At 35.3% G+C, this 15766-nt stretch overlaps 1 protein-coding gene across 6 annotated transcripts in view; it reads left to right on the forward strand.

The window, feature by feature from the left end:
- Positions 1-15766, forward strand: part of LOC150091024 (5'-AMP-activated protein kinase subunit gamma-1-like) — a 500398-nt gene that overhangs the window by 301767 nt on the left and 182865 nt on the right. The gene's annotated exons all lie outside the window — the stretch shown is intronic.

A 15766-nucleotide genomic window follows, 5' to 3' on the forward strand; every position in this document is an offset into this window, starting at 1 on the left:
TTTTTCGTCCAGCAAAACAAGCAAATCAACCAGAGAATCATTGCAATTCACGAACATAATATGATATAACATAATAAAACATAACATTATATAATTGACAATGGGCAGAAGAATGTATATTCCGGATGGCCCTAAAGTGACATTTTGTGGGTTGCTGGTGTGATGTTAACTCATTCTGGTGTAACATATAAATGTTGACAAAACAAAAATGAAGATAGGAGTATGTTACAGATTGGGATAGATTAACTTAACGAACTGATGCACAGACAGTTAAGGTAGGCGAGTAAATCAGAATGTGTTGTCATGGGGAACAACTTTTCGAATATTGTTTGAAACTTATAGGTTGGTCACTCACTCAGTAGCAGAATATATCTTGATTTACTGAATGAACTGTTTTCTCTACCAACACATTAGACAAACAGAGAAAGTAGTACTCTCGATCTGAAAATGATGAAGTGAAAAACTGAATTTATTTTAGCTTGTCACATTTCTGTATACTGTTTTCTGTATACTTCTGTTTAATGGACTCCATTCCTTTTAACGGGCTTTAACAACTTTCTATTTTCTAATATTTTAATATTCTTCTAGTATTATAATGGCTAAATGGACAAGGAAGCGAACCTTTTTCTGTATCTATCAAAAAAAAAAAAAAAAAAGAGAAAGGGGGGGATAAATATTCCAATCAACCCTTTCTCCATCGCCAGAGAAGAAATTATTCAGTTCCCCTTAGAACTTTACCAGGCTCACTGTGATCGAGGTGCTCAAATTGGTCACGACACTTCCTTTTCAGTTGATTACCATCGAAAGTTCACCAACTTGGTAAAAAATTATGCTCTCCCACCCAAACAGAATAATTTGGAAATAGGAAAAGTTTCCAGATTAAAATATTAGGATAAAAATGTTGAGTTGAACTTACTTAACTGCATCATTTGAAATACGCTTACAAACATTTTGTCGAAAATTTATCCTTCATTTCTAATTTTTAACGATCGGCCTTCTTACAGCGTAATAGATGCGAAGAAAGTGATATTCTTGGTTGCCGATAGATGGCGGTTTATCTTTGGTATTTTTCCAAAATTTTCTGGTGACAGTAAGAGGAACTCGTTTTCGTGGAAATGAAGAGTATTTACTATTCCTTTTAATGAAAATTAGGGGATTATTGCGGTGTTAATATATATTTTTTTTCGTTGGCATACCACCTTCTATAGTGCACGCTAGTCTAACCCACCAAATACGAGTATGACTGTAGAAATTTATCAAATGACAGTTCAGTGACGTCGTGTTATCCGGCAATTTCTGAGAGCGAAACAGCAGTATTACCACTTAGCACTAAGTCTAGGCGACATACTAATGCTTCTTACCTTTTAAATAGTTGGGATATCGTAAAGTGCTGGATAATAAAAGCCATCGTTTTTTGCTCATATTGATTCAAGTGGTGGTATTGGCAGAAGTGGTAGCCATTCTGCGTGGGGTTGCGGGGAGGAGGCTATCAAAGATGCGGCCCAGTCGGACCCATCAGTTGGCCTCTAGGTGTTTAGTCAAGAAAATACCGGTAAGCGAAAAAAAAAAAAAAAAAAAAAAAAGTTACTCCCCCTCCCTTCTGTCTGAGTCATTCATCAATGGCTCAGACAGATAATAATAGAGACGAATCGGTTCTTAAAAATAATAAATAAAAGATTATGTGATTCCTTTATAATAATTTTTATTTCACCAAGTCATGTTATTTTATTTCAAAACATACAACAGTTATAAATCCATAAAATTTTATACATATGTTTTGAAATTAATTTTATACCTTATAAGGCAAAACAGTTAATACTCTTGGAATCTAAACCAGATATTTGTGTGCTCTGGTACAAACTGACCTTATATTCCCCCTCCATGAATAGTTTGTTGTTTTCTCCAAATGAGTCTGATTCTTCCTCCAAAGCCGAGCCGAGCCACTGAACTCCAGATGGTGGTGCATTTAGCACCTTTGGTGGCTTAAGATGGAATACTTTTTGGGACCCATATGGTATAAAAATGCATAATTACATATGCCAGTGGAATGAAAATTTTTCACCATCATTGCCATAGTGCATAAGAAATCTGGATTGGTTACTAGTAGTTTATGAGTCAGTTTACCATCTGTGAGGTTGAACTGCCAGTTCTTTGTTTAATGGTCATTGTTGATAGTACCATGCAAGGATTGGTACAACTTTCAACAAATGATCAGTATGATGAACTCTTAGTACAGAATCTGAACTAAAGATTATTTTAAATTAATTGCACTGGTTGTAAGATTGTGACAGTATATTAGCCGATACAGTCATATTTAGCTTCTGTTAGGATAGCATAAAAATTAAAGATTGCCTCAAGAGCATTTCACAATTAGTCGCTTATTCAGTATAAATATAGCAAACTGTTTTTTTTTTTCTGCTCAATCAGAGAAAAAATAAATAATTGACTGAAGGTTGTTCATTTGCAAAAACATTTATCTTCTTAGGAACTAAAGTTCCCTAAGATAAACAACATTTATATTAGAGAGTTTTGTTCACGTGCATGATGGTCATAAGTCAGAGTTTGTAATCGAGAGGGTGAGTTGGCAAAATTTCATTACTTATACTTTTCCAACCTATGTTGCTTGTTATGTTGGCAGTGGTTAATATATCATTTATAATTAATTTAATGGATTGGTAAAAGTTAATTACATGAAGAAACTTAAAATCTTTTAAGTTTCACAGAGTTTAATTATCAAAGGACTGTCTAGTATCATATTGTGATTTGGGAAGTTAGCATTATATGAATTTAATGCTGAGACAAGCAAAGTAAACATAAACGATAGTATTTTCACCACATGATCTTATTCAAGTTTACTGCATTATGGCTCTGAGGTGAAATTCCCACCCTGCATAGTCAGTTCTGAGATGCTATGGTGAATGGCTAATTTAAGAACTGAATTTGCCAAACCTTGTGTGGTTTGTTGAATTTAACCATTTTCTTAAACAAAAAGGGTAATGCTGAATAATGGATTGCCATATTTAGGGATGCCCAGTAAGCAGTTCATAAGCGTATTTAGATCTTGCTAAAACAGTTCAAAAGAAGGGGTGGGCATCCTAACTAGGCATTAATTTGCATTATATAGCCCAGTGGTCTCCGAAGTTTGGTGCACACACCCCAGGGGATGTGCAAGATAATCAGCAATAAATCAATGTTTATTAATTATGAAAACTTTAGTTTTGCAAAACATAACTGAAAATAAAATTTATGAATAAATGTTTTTTAATACTTCGGTATGCGACTTTGTTTGATCATGCCATCGGTTTTGCCTATGTCTGAAACGAAGCAGACACATGCTCGCTTCGGGTTCGGAGTATATCTTCTATCCTTGTTTAAACTACTTGAAAAAATGTAGATCAAGCAAACAATCAAACAAATTATTTTATAAATGTGATTTTAGATATAATGCCTTCCATGTAAATGATTTATAAATAAAAAAATATATATTGAACTTATATATTTAATTTTTTATTCTGGAGTGCATGTTAGTCCTTTTAAGCAAAATAAGAGTGAGCAACCAAAAAGGTTTGGAGACCCTTATATAGACAACATAAGAGGCATTCAGAAATTAATCAGTATATTAATCATTCACAGCAGTATTAATTTTTCATCTTTAAGAAAGAATAAATGTCTCTAAGGCAGTCAGTTGATCTTCCTTAAAAATATTTTGTACACTTTCAATCAGAATACAGAATAAACAAATGTACAGACTAACATTTAATTGCATAATGCATTAATTGCATATAATGCTTATTTGTATAAAAAGTAACAATTGCAAACTGTTTCTTATGATTCAATTACAAATTTTTCCTATTAATTGCATAATACTTATTTATGTAACACTCTTTTGCATACCCATGCCAAGTTGAATTTTGTGTTTTCTAACATATTTTTCTTTACTTCTTGCTTAGACAGCAATCGCATTTAGTACAACATTCATGTTATGTTTTCCAGTCTATGTACTGGTTAATTGCTTTCCTACAGGCTGATAATGTTTTTAATTCTTCTGTCTTTTTAATTCTACATTAATCAATAGTTTTTCCAGTATGCAGTCCTTGAAGTTTCCTACACAGAAACATAATTACAATATAATATATACAATGTATCTATGATCCCACATTATGTAAGTAAAAAAGTAATTTCTTGTGTTGTAAAGCAGCTGTGTGTTTTCTAGTCAGCTGCCCTTTCTTGAATCAAGAACACTATTTTCCAGGATTTTTGGTCATGAAGGGACTTTGCAACACTATCCAACCTTGTGTAACTGCTTATAATTGAAGGTTGTGCAATAAAAGAAAAAAAGATTCTCTCTGAATGCATATGTTAAAACATTTTAAACATTTTATTTTACCCTGTGATATCACAAAAATGGAAGGACTTAACTCTTAGTGAACAAGTTGCTGCTATCAAGAAATTTGTTAGTAAGCTGTTGCAAAATGAAATAGCAAAGAAGTATGGAATATCACAATCACAAGTGTTGTGAATCATAATAAATCTGGAATCAATCATGGATAAATTTATAGGAAATGCTAATACAAGCAAGAAACAACAAAGGGAATCAATCAAAGATGATGACAAAGCTCTGTTTCATTGTCATACCAAAACCTGTGCTCTTGGCATTCCAATTTCCTGGCCACTCCTCAAATAAGTAGAAGCTTTAGCTAAGCAACTGGATGTGCAAGAAACATTTAATGGACAGTGGATTTATTGTTGGTGTCAGTGCTGAATGATTCAGTTCAAAAAATCACATGGTGAAAAACGAAGTCATGTAAGTCACATAAGGAGGAGGAAGAGCATTGGCTATGCAGCATTTAGCCTGACAACCATGAGCACTACAAAATAGAAGACATCTATAATTGTGATTAAATGGAGGGTGTATTACTGTGCCCTCTTGAGCAGTGGTCTCGTGTTTGCAAATAAAAAACCATCTGGAGCCAAGGTGAACAAAGAAAGAAAAGCCTTCGTTGTGTGCAACTGGACAAGAACAGATAACAGAATGCTGCTCGGAATGGGTAAATCAGCCAGTGCAACCAGTACCAGTGAAATACATATCCAACTACAGCACCTGGATGACTTCTTCTATATTTAAAGAGTGGCTCATATAATTCAACAAAGAAATGGCTAGGCGAAAGCATAAGGTGTGTCTTCTGCTAGGTAATTGCTCATCCCACAGAACTGATGTTAACACCTAAGCCATGAAAACTGTTTTTCTTCCATCAAACATGACCAGCTGCATTCAACTTTCATCAACCGGTGAAATACCACCACTTTGCTTATTGGAGGCTTGAAGTGGTAAAACCCATGTTTAGTCTCTAGGGCAAAGTTTCCGGCATCCCCCCCCCATACTTCTCCTTCGACCCATGCACGGTACTAAGTACTATAGGTTTTGATACCTTTCGTGTCTGGGGTTTTCATAAAAAAAAAAAAAAAAAAACCATTAGATCAAGGAATTATTAAAAATTTAAAACACTATTACCATAGTAGTATGATAGGAGAGATTATTTGCGTGACTGACAGCGGGAGATTCAATAGTTCACCAAAAATTTCAAGTCAATTTCACTTCCTAATGCATTTCACCTCCTGTCCAATGCATGGACTTTAGTAAAATCCAAAATTGTTTTTATGTTCAGACTCACTGCTGATGTGCCCAAAGTTTCTGAGGGATTTTGAAAGGTGGATATGCCCGAAAACATGGATGAAGAAGTGTACAGAAGATGCATGAAGGTAGATAGTGATTTACCAACAGAAGGAGGAACTCGTGAATAAAGAATTATGTGCTGTATCTAGGAAGTAGGGAAAATGAAGCAGAAGAGGAGGAATCAGCTGTTGCTGATCTATCAAATACAGCTATGATGGTTTGATAGATCAGCAATATGGATTTTAGCACTAGACACCCTTAGGAATCACATCTATGCTAGAGGACTGCTGTCACCGGGAGATTCTTCGGCTACTTTAGAAAACAGTGTAAGAGCAGAAATATGCAAAACCTTTAAGCAAAAAACTTTATTGGATTATTTTAAATGTACATAAAAGAGACCACCAGCTATTTTCATACTGAGGATGTTTTGATTTCAATATTATGGTGAAATTGTATTTTAATTTAAAATCTTATTGCATGTCATTTAACTACTTTGCAGACAGTGTATTATCGTTCACATTACTAGCTGTTTTGATGGGTTTACTTATAGTTACTGTAAAATATTTGCATTTTAGTGTGTTCTTTCTTCAATAAACAAAAAGATATGGAAAATTTCTTTATTTAAGATTACATAAACAAATCACTCAATGCTTATGGGAGACACACCCTCAGGGCTCAAACCCAAGCCCAAACTCACATCTGGTGAGTTTGGGCTTGGTACACCCAGGATCCTGAGCTGGATATCATCATTCTTCTCTTTCTTGGTGATGCCCTTCTACTTCTGACACTCACTCACTCTCTCTCTCTCTCTCTCAGGTTACAATTGGTTTTTTTTTTTGGTTGGTGCAGCAAAAGCCTCAATCTTCCTTGCACCATATGGCTAATAATAATATCCATACTGCCAACGTGTATCTTTGGTGCCGTGGCAACCCTCTTCATAATCTCTACTGTCCCTATAATTGCATATTTTACTTTTAATAAATTGTTATGCAGTGAAGTCAACCTCAGGGGCTCACGTCTGGTAAGTATGGGCTTGGCACACCCAGGGTCCTCAGCTGGATATCATCGTTCTTCTCTTTCCTGGTGATTCCCTTCTACGTCTCTCTCTCTCTCTCTCTCTCTCTCTCTCTCTCGGTAACTTACATTTTTTTTTGGCTGGTGCAGCAAAAGCCTCATGCTTCCTTGCACCATATGGCTAATATGTAATAATAATAAAGTATTACTGTCTATATTTTGCTTCCTAGCTTCCTTTTATATGTTTTCTTCCTTTTATCAGGTCCTCTCTAAGATGACAGTTGCCAAGCTATAGAGCTTGGCAACTGGCATCTTAGAGAGGACCTGATTGAGGTTTATAAGGCTCTGAGAGTGGTTAGTAAAATAAATGAATTTTTACTATTATAAAGAATTCCAGAACTAGGAGCCATAAATTCAAATTACAAGGACAGAATAAAAGAAACTTTTCAGGCTCTAGATTGTAAGTTTTTTTTTTTTGTTTTTTTTAAGTCAGTGAGTTATTGATCACTGGAAGAAGTTTCTTCTTCAAATTGTTGTGGAGAGAAGCACAATTTCTCTATTTTCTTATCTACTTTTTAAATTTTTTCTTTTATTTTTTTGGCTTGTGCAGAAAAAGCCTGTGACTTCCTTGCACTGTACAGCTTAATACTAATGTTTTGAAGGTGGCTTCAGATAAAATATCTGTTTATGTAAGAATTGTTTAGAAATATTGCTGCAACATCAGTTTCTGAGTAATTGGAGACAGTTTATAATAGATGGCAGTCAGAAAGTAGCATTGAAAGTCTGACGGAAAAGCTTGCACCTGTTTTCAGTTATCATGCTTTGCAAAACCCAATACATGTGACCCCCACTTAACGCTGATAATTCGTTCCAGAAAAACAGAGCACTAAATGAATCAGTGCCAAGCATGTGCTGTATTCCCATAAGGTAACATATGGATTTGTGAGTTGCGGTCTGTACCATGAACAGCTGCCTTTCACACTGCTAAAATTAATTCTTTATTTTTTATAATTGTTCTTACAGTTGAACCTGCCAGTTGTAAATTATTGTGCACACATCCACTTGTCATTGACCAGAATCGATTCACTTCAAAACATCTAATTTAATTTTAAAACTCAGTCTTTTTCTTACCTTTGTAGTCTTCATACTGCGTTCACACGATGTTGCTTTTTCATTCTCCTCCACCATTATTAATTGTTCGAAAATGTAACTGCATTGCATTAAGATACAATGTTCAAGTAAACTGTCTGTTACGAACAATGTTTAACACTGTACTTAATGATGGCTAGACTTTGAATAAATGCATATACCACAAATATTACAAACAATACTGCATATTCCTTAATTTGATCAATTTTTAAAATGTTGATCTCAGAACTGTATAAGTCACTGTACTGCAATTAAATTAGCATGGGAGAGAATTTCACTAAACATGGGAAAATTTCTGAAGTCGGTATGGGAAATTTTTTAATGCTGTTTTGATATTCATTCTGTGATGAAACATTTTCGTTAAATATACAAAAATTCAGTCTGTAACAGAATTCAATCTGTGTGCTGGTAAATCAGAGTTATGGTGAGTTGTGACAGCGTTATAGTGAGATATGGTTATAATATAAGAACAGTGTTATAGTTATAATATAAGAACAGCGTTATAGTGAGATATGGTTATAATATAAGAACAGCGTTATAGTTATAATATAAGAACAGCGTTATAGTGAGATATGGTTATAATATAAGAACAGCGTTATAGCAAATATATGAGATATGGTTATAATATGAGAACAGCGTTATAGCAAATCAGTGTAAAGCGAACCACGTTATAATGAGGGCCTACTGTATTGAATAAATTCTCTAGATTTCTGAACTGAAAGTTTAAGAAATTGATTAAGATGATGTACAAATAGATGTAAAGGTATTACTAGTATGAACCAGTGCCATAATGCTCAATACATTCTACGTTGATATCAATATTTGTAAAAGAATAAGAGAAGTTTACCTCAGTATGATACGTAGAACACTTCCGTATGATACTCTCCAGAAATTAAAACGAAAACAATTAAAAAATCAAAAATCTTACATTACAGTAAGAAATAATTAAAAATCAAATAAACACAATTAAAAATCAGATTCCTTTAAATGAAAAAATTCCTTCAATTCCTTTAAACGAAAAAATTGCAAAATAATTTTCCTTCCTGAAGATGACAATATTTTTCGACCATATGTCATGATCACAGGAATGAAAATTACCAAATAGGGATGAGCATGGAACTTAAATAGGAATTATTTGTCTTTGCGAATGCACGTAAAGGACCACGAGGCAGAGATTAGATATGGCCAGCAAACATTAACAGAATTCTCATGTAATTTAATTTCGACGGTTTCTGCAATTAATAGTCTCGTATAATTACTTTGGACACTTTAAATAAAAAAGTGTTTTTTTATAAAAAAGTTAAATAAAAAAGTATGTTTTTCTTTAATGGCATGAAAGGCTAATTCCGATGCTGAACGAGAAGAACAAACTGAGGATGTATGTTGATTAACACGAAAATTCAGAGGAAACTGTGTAGAACCCTGATAAGATGAGTCACAATCACTGCAAGAAATATCGTATACTAGGTTATTTATTCATGTTGCGAATGAGGAAAGGACTGAGCAATTGTTCAGTATAGTGTGTAATTTCCTTATTGGCCTAGTTACAATTTTAAATTTGGTATCTTTAAAGAATCTGTTAAGTTGTTTGTGCCACTGTTCAAATATGGGACAGAAATAAAGTATTTTTTGATATTACTATTGTTGGTTGGTGTATTTTTTTGTATTCTATCCTTGTACCCTAATTCTGTCTATTGTAGCAAGTGGGTAACTCCTGTTTAAGAATCTGCTGGTTAATATTTGTATTTCTGAGCCCAAAGCAGGAAATTCAAATATTCAATGACGGAAATTCCGTCATTGAATATTTATAAGCATTGAGAAATTGATTGAAGATAATCTTTTGTAGGTGAACGGGTGATAGCTGTTATAATGCAGAAGCATGCCGGTGTTTGTAGGTTTATCATAGATGTTAAATTGGATTTTATTTGCGTTCCGAGTAAGCGTGAAATTAAGAAAATTTAATGACAGTATCCATATTCTTCTTCTGCAATGTAAATTTGAGTCTAGAATGAATATTATTAAATGAATGTAAAATGTCTTGGATAGTGCTACTATTGGTAATGACTAGAACATTGTCTAAATACCTCCCATAGTATGTGATATGGGTTAGAAAAGCCATCAGATGTATACGTTCAATCGTTGAGAGACAGATCTCCGATATTAGGCCACTCAAATTTAATCCCATTAGCAAATCAAAAATTTGTTTGTATACTTTGTCTCGGAAAGTGATATAGTTGACTTCAACTAAGAGTTTAATCAAGTGAAAAATTTCTTTAATAGGAAGCTTCATATAATTAATCGGTATTGAGTTATTATTTAACATATTCCAAAGAACATCTAATGCGTATTCAATGTTTGCATTCGTATATAAGGAAGTAACATCTAGTGAGAATAAGTTATCATTACCGCCAAGTCTACAGTCCTTAAGGTTATTAAATAGTGTATCGTAGTTCTTAATCTCAAATTGTATCACTTGTCTAAACGGTTTTATAATGCTATATACATGTGTGGCCAAGGATGAAAATGCCGCGTTTCTGTAGGAAACAGTAGGCCGAATAGGAAATCCAGTCTTATGTAATTTTACCTGACCAAAAAGTGCAGAAATATTGTATGTTCTGGCCTTCAATTCCTTTAACTGAGCCATAGTAATGTAGTCCTGTTTTTAATACGTGGTTAATGTTGCATTAGCATTAGCAAAGGCACATGATACAAGAAATCAAGCTTATATAGCATCAGCCAAAAAAAAAAAACCCTTATTTCACCCATCCGCTCGCTCCAAATGTTTGTCAAGTTCTGCCTTGAATCTATTTAAGCTATCAACTTCTACGACAGATGGAAGTTTGTTCCAGCAATCAACCACCCGCTGGCTAAAGGCAAACTTCCGCACATCTATCCTACAACCGTCTTTCTTCACTTTGTATTTATGCCCTCTCAGGCGATTATTCTGAGCAAGAGGAAGAATCGAATCCGCATTGAGCATGCTGAAACCATTCAAGGTTTTATACACCTCAATCAGATCACCTCGCAGGTGCCTAGTCTCCAGACACTAATTTGCAAAACTTAAGCCTTTCTTCGTAAGAGCAACCCATTGTTCCATTCACTAATCTTGTTGTCCTTCTCTGTACTCGTTCCAACAGCTCTACATCCTTCTTAAAATGAGGCCTCCAGACCTGTATACAGTACTCAATGGTCAGGCCACACCTTGTGTACTGTATACAGTACCGAAGGTGTGCCCTGACCATTGCCTTATACAACGGGATAATCACCTCCTTATCCCTGTTAGAAAAATTCCTGTATATCATTGACAAGACACCATGAGCTACTCTTGGAGACTGTCTGCACTGTTCAGAAAACTTCATATCTGCCTGCACAATTACCCCCAGGTCCTTTTCTTTCTCTACCACTGTCAGTGTGGTACCACACAGTTGATATGTTACTCTGCAATTACTGCTTCCCATATGTAGTATGGAAAGCAGTAATTGTAAATGAAGTTTAACATTTGTCACCTCTCAGCCCATCTGCTCAACTTTTCTAGATCCTGTCACAGCAGTGTACTGTCCTTAACAACCCTGCCAACCTTCGTATCGTCTGCAAACTTGGACATTAAGCCTGATATACCATCATCAATATCATTTATAAATACAGAAAACAACCAACAATGAACCCAACACTGAACCCCGAGGGCCTCCACTAATAACATTACTCCACGAAGAGCACAATTACCCCCAGGTCCTTTTCATTCTCTACCACTGTCAGTGTGGTACCACACAGTTGATATGTTACTCTGGGATTACTGCTTTCCATATGTAGTATGGAAAGCAGTAATTGCAAATGAAGTTTAACATTTGTCACCTCTCAGCCCATCTGCTCAACTTTTCTAGATCCTGTCACAGCAGTGTACTGTCCTTAACAACCCTGCCAACCTTCGTATCGTCTGCAAACTTGGGCATTAAGCCTGATATACCATCATCAATATCATTTATAAATACAGAAAACAACCAACAATGAACCCAACACTGAACCCCGAGGGCCTCCACTAATAACATTACTCCACGAAGAGCAGTGTCCATTGATTACCACTCTCTGTCTTCTCCCACTCAAACATCCCTTTATCCCTAGCAGCAATTTGCCTCCAATGCCACACTGCTCCAATTTGTGCAGCAGTCTTCCATGTGCAACAGTATCAAAGGCTTTTCTAAGATCCATATATATGATATAAAAATTATTCTTTGCATCCAGTTCCTTTGTGACTACATCATAGTATCCAATCAAATTAGTCAGACAAGACTTCCCCTTAACAAACTCATGCTGTGTCCGAGCTGTAACTGAAGTCTTGTCTAGGTGATCCTGCAATGCTTCTTGAACCAGTGCCTCCATTAATTTCCCTGGAACAGAAGTTAAATTAACAGGTCTGTGTCTCCCTTTGATCCTCCATTGTGGATTGGGTTCACATTTGCACATCTCCAGTCCATGGGTACCTCCCCTGAGTCCAGGGAAGCTCTCATAATTATGGCTGAGGGTTTGCTTACTTTCTTTGCTGCCTCCTTTAATATAACTGGATAGATTCCATCCACCCCAGGTGCCTTTCTTGTGTTTATCTTCAACAATTTCTCCTCCACTTTACTCTCTGTAATTACAAGATTATTTAACTTACTGCCAGAGTTCAATACACCTCTGGCATTCCCCTTCCTGAATAACTCCTCATGTGTGAATGTCGATACAGAATATTCATTTAGTTTGTTAGCTACCTGAGCAGGATCATCAACAGTTGAACCATTGATATCAAGTGGACCAATCTGATTCATCCCCTTCCTTCTAGGGTTTACATAAGTAAAGAACTCTTTGCTGATTTTCTTTGCATCCTTTGCCAAAGATTTCTCGTAATCTGCCCAACCTCCTTTGTAACTTGGTTAGAGACTAGCTTATATGTATCATAGGCTTCTGTGTCACATGTTATTGTATTGATTGACCCAATTGATAAATAGTGCCGGGTCTACTTCAAGATAAGTGGAGGTATCTGATACAACTGACTCTAACTTATTAATATAATCAGGTTTATTGAGTATTACCACCCTATCTACTTTATCAGCTCTCTGAATAATAATGTCTTTATTTTCCCGAAGTTCATGTAAAGCTGAACTGTCATGTGTATTGAATTTAGGAAGTCATGTTTCTTTTATGTTATTCACCACCTGGTTAACTTGTTGAAAAAATAAATCTTTTTGTGGAACATTATGAAGTCCAAATTCAATGTCAATTATGCACTGTTTTTTAGGTAGTTTTCGAGGTGGTAATTTGCAATTTAATCCTTTTATTCAAATCTGAAATCTGGTCCTGCAATAGATATGAGGAAAGATTTGTAACCTGTTGGTTCGTTGAATGTTGGGTGAGGGGGGGGTCTTCGTGAACTAGCTGAAGTACTCTGCAGTAAACCGCTGTGACAATCTCTCACATACGGTAGACCATGGTTGGGGGTCGTCACACAACTCGTATGCATTTTGGTCGCAAGCTTGCGACAAAGTGTTAGAACTCGTATAAATGTGTCTTGACCCTCCCGATAATGTATTCAATTTGTTAACATGCCTATTTTTTTTATTTCTGAGGCCTGTGCTTTACATCGCAAATCTATGTACGTCTTCAGTACAGACCAATTGTTAGGATGCAGATAATTTTTCAGTTTGTTGTGCAATTTCAAAATTTCACAAAGAAACCCACCCAGCACAGATTGTATCATCAGAAACTCACTACTCACTTGCTTTTAAAAAACTCACCACCGCACTTGTGCTTTTCAAGAATCCACCAACACAGTTCCGTGTACATCCAGGAACTCGCATGCAAAAGGGTTAAACTGAACAGTCCAATGCTATGCTAGCCTCAAAGGCAGAGACCAAAATTCAACTCTGAATAATTTTAGACTATGCTGGTTTTGTACCACAACCCATTTTTTCGGTTTCTGTTCCTCGCCAGTTGCCAATCAACGTGCTTTATTTTCCTGCATTTAGGATGACATAAAAAACATTCTCTGAATGGTGCGAACTCTAGAGTTCTGTATGCTTACCCTTTGTATTTCTGTACAAGGGTTTTAGAATTCCTTTATTTTGTGATAGCTCCTGTTCAGATTCCCCAAATACGGTATAATCCTGATGGGGTGGTTGGAAAATAAATTTGCTTCGATACATGAATCCACAAAATGAAAGAAAACCTCATAAATGTGACAAAAGTATAAATTTATTTATAGAATACACACATACTGTGTTCATAGTTGTAGAAGTTTGCTACAGTATTGGAAAATTTAATATGGAGATAATTTTTTTGAAAAAGAAAAATGACAAAGTTTGCTTTTTCTCTTGTTTTACCTCTCTGCTAATAAAATTGGATTCCTGTATAACATCTAAGCCTTTTAGCATTAGCATTTATAGAGGCATATGATGCAAGAAAGCAAGCTTATACAGCATTTGCTGATGCTGTTATAAGCTTGGCAAGAAATAATTCAAAATTACCCATTTCTATTATTTTTTGAAAATTAAACACTTCTGCAGCACTACACATTTCTAATCGCCTCTCTTATTCAAATAGTTGTGAATATTATCTGCTAAATTATCTTGACTGAAACTGAGTGAATTGTCATACAAAATATTTGTGTGTTCAGCAATGCCAGCTCTTTCATGATGCTGGGTGCCAGCCAGCCTCTTCTATGCAGCAAAGCCAGAGAATATAATGATTAGAGATGCTGCCACGTAACATAATGGGCACATACTTAATTAAGTGAAGGTAAGAGGTGCTAATTTTAAATTCATGTTTTTCAGCATTTGCATATAATTATTGAGAATAGATTTAACTTGAGTTTGCATTTTCTTGTTCTAATGATGATTAATAGAAATTTCTAGAATTTTAAGTGGAGAAATCAAAAGAATCACTTTTGCTGAAAAGAATTGGAGGTTTCAGCTGTGTTTTGACTAAGTAAACTAAAAGCTCGACATTGCTGAAATTGCACGTGGTTTCCAAGGTTTCGTCTTGTCTGGTTAAAGATTACTGTGAACAGAGTGTGAATCCATGTGTGCATATTCGCATTGTGAAGCAAGATAGCTTTCAGACTTTTATTCGAAATGTCTACAAAAAAGACACCAGTTTTCTGCATTGTAAATAAAGCCAGTTTGTTGATGAAGAATAATCAAATAAAAACAAGCAGGGATTCTGCAAGAGTGTAAATAATCAGATACATATCTTTTTCTGTATATGTATGCCTTGTAGCTGGAATTCAGTATATTACATTCCTGTAAACATTGTGGGACTGTTGTGCTTCTTCCTCCAAAATCTCCTATTCTGTCATCTCATTCTTTATGCATTCTTTGAACATTAAATACATTCTTGTGTACATTCTTGGTTTTCTTCCTTTCTAGATCTGTTCATGGGGGAACAGCCATTATGACTAACTTTGTTGCTCCACAGGTTTCCACAGGAAACCACTGGGCTAATTGTGCCCCTTATTCTTATTATTACTATTATTAGTGGCATCTGCTGCAGGAAAGCAAGCTTATAAAGCATTTGACAAGAAAAAGAAAAAAAATTTGCACGTCAACTTCCCATCCCCTTCAGTAATTTGTCTAGTTCTTCCTTGAATTTATTCAAACTTCCTACTTCCACAACAGATGTTTATTCCAATAATCAACAATCCACTGGCTGAAGACAAACCTCCACACATCTATCCTGCAACTAATCACAACCGTCCTTCCTCAGTTTGAAGTTATGCCCCCCTTATGTGTAGTCTGAACATGAGGAAGAATGCCATCGTTTATACACACTGATTCACATCATATAAATTATATCCATTTTGACATTATATAATATAGACTTTAGTAAAACCTTTGACAGCTATTCCTTATGGAAACCTGTTACGTAAACCAGAAGAAATTGTGATTACTGGTAAGA

This window comes from Mastigoproctus giganteus, chromosome 1, assembly GCF_048544385.1.
Source record: "Mastigoproctus giganteus isolate SK-2022 chromosome 1, ASM4854438v1, whole genome shotgun sequence".
NCBI classification, from domain to species: Eukaryota; Metazoa; Arthropoda; class Arachnida; order Uropygi; family Thelyphonidae; genus Mastigoproctus; species Mastigoproctus giganteus.